Source organism: Pinus tabuliformis, chromosome 2_2 (genome assembly GCF_031772625.1).
Source record: "Pinus tabuliformis cultivar Carrire ecotype Pingquan chromosome 2_2, CPIR1, whole genome shotgun sequence".
Taxonomy (NCBI): domain Eukaryota; kingdom Viridiplantae; phylum Streptophyta; class Pinopsida; order Pinales; family Pinaceae; genus Pinus; species Pinus tabuliformis.
The window spans coordinates 497,877,547-497,891,137 of record NC_142300.1 but is presented as its reverse complement, the minus strand read 5'-3'; the positions used below and the strand labels follow the sequence as shown (position 1 = coordinate 497,891,137).

Here is a 13,591-nt window from a genome sequence, read left to right as displayed (position 1 = left end):
GTGCTCAACCATGCTCAACCATGTTTATTTTTCTGTTTATAATATTTATCTTAGGGTTTATATACCTTGGGTTTATAATATTCGTCCCTTGAGTTTATTATTGTTCCCTTGTGTTCATAATCCCTTGGGTTTATATTATGAATCATGGTCAACAATTATCAACCATAGCCAATTTTTGTGAACCATTTTCATCCATGTTTGAATGTCGCATTCTCACAAGGATTCTCTTAATACGAAAATCAACTATGGTCAAGAATGGTCGAACGTCGCATTATGACAAATATTGTCTCGACATGACAATCAATCATTGTCTCAACCATGGTTGAATGTCACATTATCAATATGGTAATCATGGTCAAACTTTGTCGACGATGGTCAACCATGTTTTTTAAAGTCAACGATGGTTATACATGGTTGATCATGGTAAAGTGTGGTTAACCATTTTTGTTTAAGTGTTTATAATATTTATCTTTCAGTTTATATACTTAGGGTTTTTAATAATAATCCATTTCCTTTATTATCATTCTCGTGTGTTTGTTGGGACTCAGAAATGTCATATTTTCATCCACCTTTTTCTTCACTATTCCTTACATTTCATGATCCCATTAACCTTTTATCATATCATTTTCATACATACATTTGGGTTTCACCTTCTTATTTTCCATTTTATTCATTTTTGTATTACAAGTGAATTTATGATTAAATATTAGAAAATATACATATTTTTATATATATCTCAAGAATATGTGAGTTTTGTGATGTGTAGGAAATATGTGAAGAATTAATTCCAAGAGACTTATCCATATCTCCTCCACCATATTAAGGAGATAATTATGCAAGCCTATTCCTAAGGAGAAAATCATGGAGGATTTGGTTGGCATATCTTATCCAATTCCTAAGGAGAAAATCATGGAGGATTTGGTTGGCATATCTTATCCAAGATATGTGAGAGATTTGTGGAGGATTCAAAGGGATCATATTTTGTAATAATGGGAAAGTAGTTAAAAATGTTTGAGAGATTTGTGGGATCATATCTTGTAATAATGGGAAATTAGTTGAGAGTGCTTGAGAGAATATTGGATATGTAATTATGAGAAGGTTATCTTCCTCATGTATATAAGAGAGTGCTCTCTCTTCATAATGAATAATGGAAAGAATGGAGATTAGCTTTAAGAGATAGTTTTGTAATCATGATTTCTAATTTGACTCTTGTAATATAATTTGAGATAGTTTTATTGTTGTGAGCTCACATATGTTGTTTGTCATTCAATTCTTCACATGTTGTATTGCTTTTCCTTTATGCAATTTCCTGCTTTCATAGTTAATGTTTCAATGCCTTCTTAGATTAATTTAATTCCAGTAATTTAGATTAAATTAGTTCCACTTCAGTCCTGCATATATAGTGCATGTGTCTCGTAAGTCTACGGACCTCGGATTGACAAATTAAATAGTTGGGCAAGTACTACAACAGAATTAAATGAACACATTTTCACCCAACATTTTGGCGCCGTTGCCGGGGAGGCACGATGGATTGAAGTTTAGTTTGATTTTTCTGCAAGTGTGTTTAGACATGTTCCTAAATCCGAGGTGTTAAGGTGGTAAGACGTGGGGAACAGCCTACGCATCGCATTCGAGATACCGTAACGGGCTCGACCTCTTATGGATCAGGGCATGTAGGGTGTGTTTACATTTATGCAAGTGTGAATTTCAATTTCTGCAGGTGTGTTTGATTTTCGCAACTGTGAAGAGTGTTTGATGAATTCATGATTCATGGTTGTAGTTGAAGAATTCAATTACTCAATTAATGAGCAGTCCTTGTAAGAGGGTTTAATTGAATATTGAATTCAAGATTATTTCTGTGGTCCTTTTGTTTTTAATTCAATTTTTTTTTAGTGTGCCGATTTTTTTATTATTTTAGAATCTCTTTCCACATGGTTTTATAATGAGTGTCAGCTTGGAACTACTCACTCAGATCCTTGCAGAAGTCAGAATCTCTTCTTCCCTAGAAAAGAGATCTTGACAAGAATTGAGAGTTCAACTACTCCCCAAGAAATAAACGAAGATTCAACATATGAAGAATCCTGCATATCTGATGGCAAACAATCATTCGAACAGGAGATCGAGGAAGAAGAACAGCAGATCGGAGTAGAAGAACAGGAGTTACAACATGATCTGAGCGAGAGAAACTGTGCTTATCAAAGCTTTATCGAACAATGGTTCCAGGTAAGTATTAGATTAGATTCGTCTTTTTATTTTTTTTTAGTTGATTTGCAGTTATAGCAACTAGACTCATTCACTTTCAAATATTTTCATCCATCATGTAAAAAATTGCTACTGGATATATTGTTGTTACTGCTACGTGAATGGCTTCATTGGAAGTTTAATTACACGTAACTAATTTTTTTTTCTAATTAGTATAGAGTAGGTAGGCTTTCATTTGTAGTTTTTGCTTTCATTTTCAGTTTTTCTTAGAATAAGTATGCTCTCCTCCTGCGTCTTTGTACGATCTCGAGGATCAGAAAATAGGGATGATTTAGACTAATTTCAAGAATAAATAAATTCATGTTTTGCAATATGCTTCATCAAAAACATATTTCAATATGCAAATCATTATGTCCATTTGTTAAAAAAAAAAACAACAACAACAACAATAAGAGAAAGTTTAGTTTTTTTCTAAACTTTAGTTATTCATTAAATAGTTCATTGCATGTGTTTTTTTCTAACCACCCTCTATGCTAACAGTCATCTTAGAAACAAGCATTATCGAAAAAAAAATATTGTTATGCTCAACAGATACATTAGCACGGTCTGATTTATACCCTGTCAACAACATTCAAAGTGCTAATTGGAAATAATAAATGGGGTCATCCTTTTCAGTTTACATCGACCAGGGAAACCAGCTAACCCATATTATAGCAATCTAAGAAAGCTGAAAGGCAGAGACTGGCATTCCATAAACTTTCGGTATTTCTCAGCCTATTATGAACTGGTAGCATCACCCTTTATATCAGAAATTTGCTCTACATCTTCACTAGGAGCAATAGGACGACCAGTCAAGGGATCAATAGGACGCTCCTCATCACGGCCACCTTTCCGTAGCATTGCTAGCATTGGTGGAGGTGGCAACAGTCCTGCTCTGAAGAGAAGACGCTGAATTGGATCAGAGGGCTGAGCTCCAACAGACAGCCAGTACTTGGCTCTGTCAAAATTGAGACCCATGTGCTTCCCTCCATCCTTTACTGGCAAGGGATTGTAATACCCCAAAACTTCCAAATGTTTTCCATCGCGGGGTGCCCTGCTGTCAGCGGCAACTATCCGGTAAAATGGTCGATTGTTGCATCCAAATCGAGCCAACCGCAAACGAACGACACCCATCTCTGAAACTTTGTCAGTCTAAATTAATGTTTAGCTCGCCTTCGAAATTCAAGTATCCTCGATCAAAATGGCACCGAAAGGATTATGGGGTTGTCTATACTGTTTTTTTTAGACCGAAAATCTAATTTTCATGACAGGAGACTGCTTGCTCAAACCTTTCTGTTCCGATTCTTAAGAAATTTGGCTACCCTCTTGATAACTTGCATTCACACCAGAGCTCTGTATTGAGATGCTATTTGTGGGCAACTCTTACATATCGGTATTGCTTATTTGTCATATGCACGTTTCGTTGTGCAAAGGAGGCTAACCTTAAGATGAAGAACATGGTGAATTATTGGATTTTCTCTTGCCCCACTTTTTGAGAAAGGATTTTATTTCTGGTTTCTCCATTGAGTTTTTGATGGATTCTGTACCAAGCTCTGCGTTCTATACCCATATATGATTGTACAAATTATAACTGGCTGGCTTTACAGATTGAAAGGAACATGAAGCTGTAGTAAACGATTGATTTTTGGTTAGGACAGTCATTTGATTAGAAAGCATATGCATTTGTTATCCCTTCAGGTCAGCAAATATTAAATATGTATATTGAGTTGTGTAATACTATTGAACGCATGCTTATCTTATAAATAGTTTTGTTCAACTTTCTTGGTTTTGGTGTTATGTGTAGGTCACTGAGAAGATTATGCAGAAAGCTCAACATTACAATGCGACACCCTTTTCATCCACAATTAGTGTAACTTTGAAAAATAATTAAAAAAATGGACATTTCATAAATTCTTGAAAATGAGCTAATTTGTTTTTGAGTCACTTCATACAGGAATGATCGATGGAGATGGCACACAAAGATGACAATTTTTATGCAGGAATGGTGCTAAGAGTTGAAGACAATCTAATGCAAAAGTGATTTTTCGAAATCACAATGAAACATACATCATTGGACGCTTGAAGGAACTAATTCTTCACTGCACATATCATGACATTTTCCACTACACAAAAATCCTTTTGCGTCATGACTATTCACCTTTTTCCTTCCAAACGCCTAGACCATCCTTATGTTGCAACCCATCTTCCATTTCCTTATCTTTCACGACTTCATGCACGCCTATTTTTCTGAATCGCATACATCCCTTTATCCTTTCCAGTTTATTTTTGCCTTCTAGTTTGCCTTCTGAATAAAACTCATTCCCTTTCCATGATTACATTGCCTTGATTTCCTAGCCATGCTGATCCACACTGCTTGTTCGTGGGTTCTTTCCATTTATAGTCCTACCAAATCTTTTTGTACAAACTCACGTTGACTGATGTGGGATTCCTTAAGGCCCACCTTTCAACAAGTCTTGCCCCATCGACATCAGCACCTTATCTGGGAAATAGACTAGAGTTCCTTTTGAGTACCTAGAGGCTTGCATGCCTTAATGGCAAGTTCTCTCGCTGGCAATCATGGGAATACATCAATGTCCCTTGATCTTCAGATCTTGCAAGTGGCTCGACCTCGACACATCCATTCGCACTTCGCAAGATGTACTCTGGTACCTTGGCACTCATTGACATCAATGGTGAGTTGCCTCGCATTGGTTAACGGCATACATCAATGGCCGGTAATCCAATGATTTCTATTCATGCTCGACATCGACACATTCATTCGCATGTTTAGAAATGTACCATCGGGTTTGTAGTGGGTGAAGACTATACACTTTTTCACGACTCCCTCAGCAGTTACAGCAACATGCATTCTGATCTATGAGAGTACCACAATTCCACTTTCAGCATTTATCTTTTCCATGATTCAGCATCAGCAGTTCAGATTCCTTCATTTCCCAGGATCCATTTACAACAACATCAGTCACATTTTCCTGATCCATCAATAACAACAGCTACATTCCTATTGCATAATTCATCATTCTTGGGTAAGTAGAGGTATGTTGTTTTCTAATCTTTAATCATGCAATTCCTTATATGCTAACTTGAATATTTTGGAAAATTCCCTCACCATGCTACAATTCCTTTCATGAGCCATGTCAAGTTGCATGAGGACATGCAACCAATTTAGTTGGGGGGGGAGAACTATATTCACTACATATTCACTTCCATGATTCCATTTCTTCACCACACTACATATTCACTTCCATGATTCCATTTCTTCACCACTATCACTCCATTTTTTCTCATTCACCATTCACCAACATTTATTTTCCAATGATACTTTGTTGCACTTTGCTTCATACGCAATATTGGCATGCTTCATTAATATTACAAAAGGGCTTTCTTATGCACATTATGATTTCTAGTGAGTGCTTACATTATTATTGAAGAAAATGGAACATAAAACGAAATGAATGTTGTTAACACAAGAACCAACATTCTTTGTATTCATGGTTGTCACACAAGAACCAACCATAAGAAAATGTAAGTTGTTACTCATGTCTTTCACATATCCTGGAAACATTCATTATTAAAAGACATCATCATGTAAAGCAAAAGTTCAAGATGCCAAATGTTCTTAAAGAGACCCATGCATGGTTGCATGAGGACATGCAACAGGTTCAGTTGGGGAGGATGTTGGGACTCAGAAATGTCATATTTTCATCCACCTTTTTCTTCACTGTTCCTTACATTTCATCATCCCATTAACCTTTTATCATATCATTTTCATACATACATTTGGGTTTCACCTTCTTATTTTCCATTTTATTCATTTTTGTATTACAAGTGAATTTATGATTAAATATTAGAAAATATACATATTTTTATATATATCTCAAGAATATGTGAGTTTTGTGATGTGTAGGAAATATGTGAAGAATTAATTCCAAGAGACTTATCCATATCTCCTCCACCATATTAAGGAGATAATTATGCAAGCCTATTCCTAAGGAGAAAATCATGGAGGATTTGGTTGGCATATCTTATCCAAGATATGTGAGAGATTTGTGGAGGATTCAAAGGGATCATATTTTGTAATAATGGGAAAGTAGTTAAAAATGCTTGAGAGATTTGTGGGATCATATCTTGTAATAATGGGAAATTAGTTGAGAGTGCTTGAGAGAATATTGGATATGTAATTATGAGAAGGTTATCTTCCTCATGTATATAAGAGAGTGCTCTCTCTTCATAATGAATAATGGAAAGAATGGAGATTAGCTTTAAGAAATAGTTTTGTAATCATGATTTCTAATTTCACTCTTGTAATATAATTCGAGATAGTTTTATTGTTGTGAGCTCACATATGTTGTTTTTCATTCAATTCTTCACATGTTGTATTGCTTTTCCTTTATGCAATTTCCTGCTTTCATAGTTAATATTTCAATGCCTTCTTAGATTAATTTAATTCCAGTAATTTAGACTAAATTAGTTCCACTTCAGTCCTGCATATATAGTGCATGTGTCTCGTAAGTCTACGGACCTCGGATTGACAAATTAAATAGTTGGGCAAGTACTACAACAGAATTAAACGAAAACATTTTCACCCAACAGTGTTCATAATGCATTCGGGTTTTCATATTAATCCCTTAGGTTTATTTTTTCCCTTGGGTTTTTAATATGAATCCGTTGGGTTTATAATATCAATCTTTAGGGTTTATTATTCCCTTTGGTTTATAATATTTATCTTCGAGATTATATACCTTGGGATTTTAATTTTTACATGCTGGATTTATTATTTCTTTGGGTTTATAATATCAATGCCTTCAGTTTATTAATATAAGGGTTCATATTTCAATTATTTAATATACACAGAATATACGATTTAATATACTCATATGAACAATAATGTAAAATAGATATATATTTATTACATTGAGTTTATAATATCAATCCCTAGGGTTTATTATTCTCTTTGGTTTATAATATTGATCTTTGGGTGTATATACCTTGGGATTTTAATTTTTACCTGTTGGATTTATTATTGGTTTGGGTTTATAATATCTATGGGGGTTTCACTGAAAAAGCAATACCATATCATGTGTGTTCATATTGGGGGATAAAAAATGAGGAAAAAATGAAATAATATATTGAGCATATAATAAGGGTTAAAGGGCTTTTATATGTTGTATAGCAATACGTGTATTATAAGGTATTGTTTATACAATACATTGGCCACGCAGAGGCCAAAAATAAGTGGGCTAGAGAAATAGAGGTCCAAGAGTATTGTGGGAGGGAGAAAGAAAAAACTATGGTAATATTAGGTCCACAATAGCCTAATATTCAAACCTATGGCCCTAGTATTGACATGCAATTCATGGTAACGTTAAATTCTTAAAGTAAAATTGACATTCTCCTTTATCTTTCATTTTCATCCTTTTACTTAAACTTTTAACATTACCATGAAATGACTTAGGATGTTTGAGAGTGGTTTTGACCTCATCAGATTTCATATGGAAAAAATAGAATTTTAGATCTCACTTAAAATCCAACAAACTTATTAGTTTTTTTAGGATTTCAGGATTGGGGGGATCACAATGTTTCCATTGGATTTTGTCATGTACTAGGGTGTGAAACTCATATTTAATGAAGAGAACCAAGTTCTCTATGTGCCTTGATGATAGTGACATTGGTTGTCAAACTCCTCTATCATGACCCTTCTAAAAATGTACCTTTCACTCAAGTGAAATCTTGACATAACATGCTACATTTTTTCTATCTTATGTTAATGCTTAGAGGGTGATATTAATGACAAACATCCCAAGACAGACAATGATTTTGATGATATGTAGGTATTTATTGTAGCGTGGTTTTTTTGGATATTAGAGGCCATCCAAAGCCTATTTGTTGATGTATTTTCGGTTAAGAGATGGATTTCACTTGATGTTATTTTGGTTATGTGCACCCTTACATCCTATATAAATGAGAACTTGTAATTTGTGGACCTATGGTTGATGAAGGTTATAACTACTAGATGAATGATTTCATATGGTTTAATCCATGCTTTTATGTTTTTATCACAAATTCATCATTCTACATGATTTTGTTGACATATATGCATCAAAATATATAAAAATATATATTATATAAAATTCACTCCCAAAATCACTCCCAACCTGGGAGATTTTGAAAATGTCACTACTCGCTCCTGCTCCCACTCCCACTTCCTGCTTCTACTCTCACTTCCTGCTTCTTCCCCTGATCCCAAGCAGCCTTGCTCTAGAACATACATGCATCACATTACTAATACCTATATAATCTATGTCTAATGTGTGCGTTAAGATTTTTTACATGTTGCTAGGCTAGTGATCCTCTCAATGATGGGGCAGTAGAGAAGACAACATATATGGCACCTTCACCCTTTCCTTACATTAGTGATGAATAGGTTAAATGGAAGTGAAGGAGACAATGATATATACTATTGATTGGTAGAGGGAACATGCATGCCATAGGAGATAGTGAAATAGACTATTGTTTGGAAGACAGTGCATGCATGCTAAGGGAACGCATGTCACAACTTCAATTAATTCTAGTTTAGATGTTGTTTCAAATTTAGCAATTTCAATTTTGGGTAGAGTTTTTCTATTATTAGAGCTTTTCTTTTGTTATTTTTATCATGCATGATATATTCTTACTAAGAGACTACAGATCCTTAGTCAATTAGAATATTTATGCATGAGAGATTCCCATATTAGGTAGAGGACACAGATCTCAAGGAAGGGATGCATGATTGCATGCTCCGATTCATTTTTTGATGGAGACACACTTACTTGGCACTCTTAGCATGCAACTATGGTGCACTAGGTGATCAGGTTAGGGATATGATTTGAAAAAGTACAACCAAATATGATTTTTCATGTGTCCATATTCATTGTACTTTCTCTCCTCTTCTTTTCTATAAACAAGATGAAAGGCGCACCATTGTTTTGGTTATCGAGGTTTTATTTTGAACTATTGTAGTGTATCTTTTTCAGTATTCAATAGAAGATAGATGCAATTGAGAGTTCAAAATTGTGTATTTTCCATTCAAATTTTCCACACATGTATTTGTAAATCAACTAACTTATATCTGCCTCTTTTTTATTAAAAATTTCAAGTTTTCAGCTACCTAGTATCTAGGTTATTCTTTCTAGGCACAGAATCTACTTACCATTGTTAATGAAAATAAAGCGATATAAATATAAAGGGGTATCAAAAATGTTTATGAAAAAATGAATACCTACAATATCTAGTGAAAGTAGGGGATTTTTAAATTTGGAAGGTGTATTGGGTTAGTATTGGTAGGGGGTTAAATAAAGTGATTTTTAGAGGTATTTTCCAATATGTAGTCAAATCAAGGGTATTGTTTAGTATGCTAGGAACACACGTGCTATGTTAGAGGTTAATTGAGTGAAGCCCCTGCGATAATATCAATGCCTTCAATTTATTAATCTAAGGGTTCATATTTCTACAACTTAATATATGCACAATATATGGTTTAATATACTGATATGCACAATAATGCCAATTACATATATATAAATGAAGATTGTTGTAAATGGGTGTTCATGTAAATGTATAAGTTCATATACAATTAGTGGACAATATTGTGTATTGATGTGTATTTATAAATATGGTTGTTATACATTAATGTATATTTGAATACATTGATATATTAACTAACATTAAAATACATTAAAGGTGATATATGCCTATAGACGTTTATCAACCACATTTATTAATGTGGTTGTGCTAGTTTAATTATTCCTACACATAATGAAAAAAGAACATCCAAAAAATTACTAAAAATCTAAAGTATTAAATTATGCCAAATAAATAAGTCCTAGTCTTTTTGTTATATTTTCAGTGTAATTTATCCAAAATATGGTAGAGATATGTTGAAATCACAAGTTTAGGTTATGAACTCTTCACAATGATAGTGCTTATCCCAAAGGTTTTTGATGGTGCGAATCCATATATAGAGTCAAAAACTGATTTTAAACAACAAAAATTAAAATTTGGCCAAAAAAATTCACAAAAATTTCCAAAACATAACATATAATGTTCAGAGAACTAATAACAAAAACAAAGTTAAAATTAAAAGTTCATTAGTTACAATTTCTTAACTAAAAAACTAGCCATTATGGTTAGTTTTTATTAAAACTGATTTTCAACAACAAAAATCAAAATTTAGCCCAAAATAATTACAAAAAATTCCAAAACATAACATATATTGTTCAGAGAACTAATAACAAAAACAAAATTAAAACTAAAAATTCATTAGTTACAATTTCTTAACTAAAAAACTAATCATTATGATTAGTTTTTATTAAAACTGATTTTAAACAACAAAAATCAAAATTTAACCCAACAAAATCACAAAAAAATTCCAAAACATAACCTATAATGTTCATAGAACTAATAACAAAAACAAAGTTAAGTTAAAATAGAAAGTTGGAGGATGTGATCTGGCCGGATAGAGAAAATAGAAAGTGAGAGGCTTTACATTATCGATAAAAATAGAAAGAGTGGGTGGATGGGATGTGGCCGGATAGAGAAGAATTTGGACGTTGATTTAAACGGTTAGAACTTTAAATTCCGTTTCCGGCTTTGTTTATCATTCTTTTAAGTTTCTGGCTTAGTCGACATTTATTCCATTAAGTTTTCCGGGATTATTTTAGAAATTAAAACAATAGAAAGTAGCTGTGTAAAATTCATAATGGTAGGGTTTCTTATTATTTAAGCTGGAAGATAAGCGGTGATTTTATGAATCTGGATTAGAACAGTACGGGCCAGATGACTTCCGCAAGAAAATGTTTGCGTTGGTCGTTGGGAGACTCTGCTGGTACGGACATCAGAAAAAGCGGGTCGCGTGTGTTCATTCCTCTTCCAAGGGAGTCCTTAGGATATGTTTGATAGCGACTCACAAGGAGCGATGGCATCACCAAAATAATAGATAGATATGTTTTAGGATGAAATATGCACCCCTTTTTACATGACTACATGTTTTTATGATGAAATGTCCACTCCTTTTTACATAACTACACTAACATGGGTAAATTTTTATTTGAAAAGTTATCTAAAATTATTTTTAATTACACTCCCACTCTATAGTCATATGTTGTTCATAATATAAGTAAATCCATCCAGTAAGGTAATTCTTAATTCCTTGGTTTAAATCCACACAAACTTGGATGCCTCCCCCTGCCAGTTTATAGTCCTGGATCACTATGGGGATGACCCATTTGATACTTCTATTGGGAATATTAACACTGAGATGATATTTAGAGTATTTTTTTTTATAATAAGATAAATATTGTAAATTTGTTTTCTCCCCATCATTAAATTTATTTTTTATATAAATATTTATAATTATAATAAATTGTTTATTATGGTTTATTAGTAATTATAGAGAATTTTCATTTATCAAGTTTGTTTTCAATTTTTTTTACTGTAGTCGTGTTAAAATTCTCAAGTTCATAAATCATCAAAGTTCTATAAGCACATGATACTTTGAGTTCCATATTAGCCTAATGGAGATAAAAATATGATACTATGAGCACCTTTCATTAAAGTTCATGTGCTTTGAGCTCCATATTAGTCTAATGGAAATAAAAGTATGATAAGTTTTTGTGGCAGTTTTCTTGATCCTAAAAAGAATTACTCTTAGCCATCTAATTTTATGTCTTCCTCGAGAACATATATCAGTTAGTTAATTAAATTAGCAGGCATATATACAAAATTAATTAACTTAGCATGCATATATACAAAACTTCAAGGTTATAGATATCGCATTAACATGATTTTTTTTGAAGTAATTGACACTGACAATGATAATCCACTCATTAATGACCCTGACAATTATGAAGAAGAGAGAAAGAAAAGATAATAAACTCATTAATGAATCAATCCATTTCTATGCAATTGCAGCCTATGCTACACAAATTGACCTTTAATCCGCAGCCTGTCCTGTAGATTAGTATTGCAGTTCCAATGTATATTAAAATCCCATGGCATGCCGAATGCATGTAACACTTTACATGGAGATATCTTGCTGATGTGAAACACATCCAGCTTACCAACGCACACGAAAGCATAAGCATGTTGGGCCTTTTGTTTGCACACATTTTAGATTTTCTTTAATTACTCTAAATTAGGTATAATTTATTATAATTTTCTTGTTATTTAATTACCATTCCTCAATTACTGGTTCATGATTTACATATTTTTAAACACTGTAATTTGGGTATAATTTTCATGCTATTTAATAACTATTCCTTAATTACTGTTCTATAATTTATATATATTCTTTATTACGGTAATTTGGATATAGTTCCTATTTTGTCCTGGTTCTGTTTGTTTTTTTTAATTAAATCTGATTTTTGTTATATATTCTTTCAGATGGATAGAAGAAAATTAATTTTTGTAGTTGATATATAGATGGTTGGTGGCTGCGCTGGTATGCCGTTTTCGGTTCGAAAGAAATGAGCATTGCACGCAACTGTGAGTATTATTTATATGTTATTTGTTTGATTGAACTATGGTTTATAGCCAGTAAAAATGGAATTTTCTATGTTCCGAAAAGTTAATTCAAGTAAAATTTTGATGACCCTGAAATTTGCCGAGAAATGTGACTTCGAATGATTATTGAAAATTAATTCATCGTTTCTATTCTGTGGTGAGCAATTCTGTTTAGTTTGAAATACTTATGCACATAAATAGACATTAATTTGATAAATTATATATATAATTTATTTGGCTAATAAAAAGGTAAAAGCATTGGAAGTAATGTTTCCATGTGTTATGAAAAATTGTTATCGAGAGTTCCAAGAATCAATTTAGAAGTTGTTTTTTGTAGTCATGATCTACAAGTATGGAAGTCAGATATTTATGTCCTATATATGTGTAACTATTGTGATCAATAACCAGCATAGATCCATCTTAAATACATAGACTTATTTTAAATACGGATCTAACATGAGGTGAAAGGGATTGTGTAATTTTTTTTATGAGCCTACATTATTTAAATGTTTTGTATAATTATTTTATTTTTTCTTTAGATTTTTCATCATTTTTATTTTGGCAGACATGAAAAAATTTTCAATTCAATTTTGATGACGGAGAGACAATGCTACACATCATTCTGGGCTATAAAATGAACCTCTCAGCTCAAAAATATTACAGTGTGTTTGATATTATGTGTTTAATCGCTCTCTCTGATCTCTCTATTTTCTAACATGATATCAAAACGTCTAAAATTTAACCCGACTCCCTCGAAGGAAAGCCAGGAAGTTGTAAGAGAGCTCTGAGTTTT

At 32.8% G+C, this 13,591-nt stretch overlaps 1 pseudogene; it reads right to left on the bottom strand.

Moving 5' to 3' along the window:
• Positions 1-2,777: 2,777 nt before the first annotated feature.
• LOC149193549 (small ribosomal subunit protein bS16m/bS16c pseudogene) lies at positions 2,778-3,452 on the bottom strand (annotated as a pseudogene).
• Positions 3,453-13,591: the final 10,139 nt, after the last annotated feature.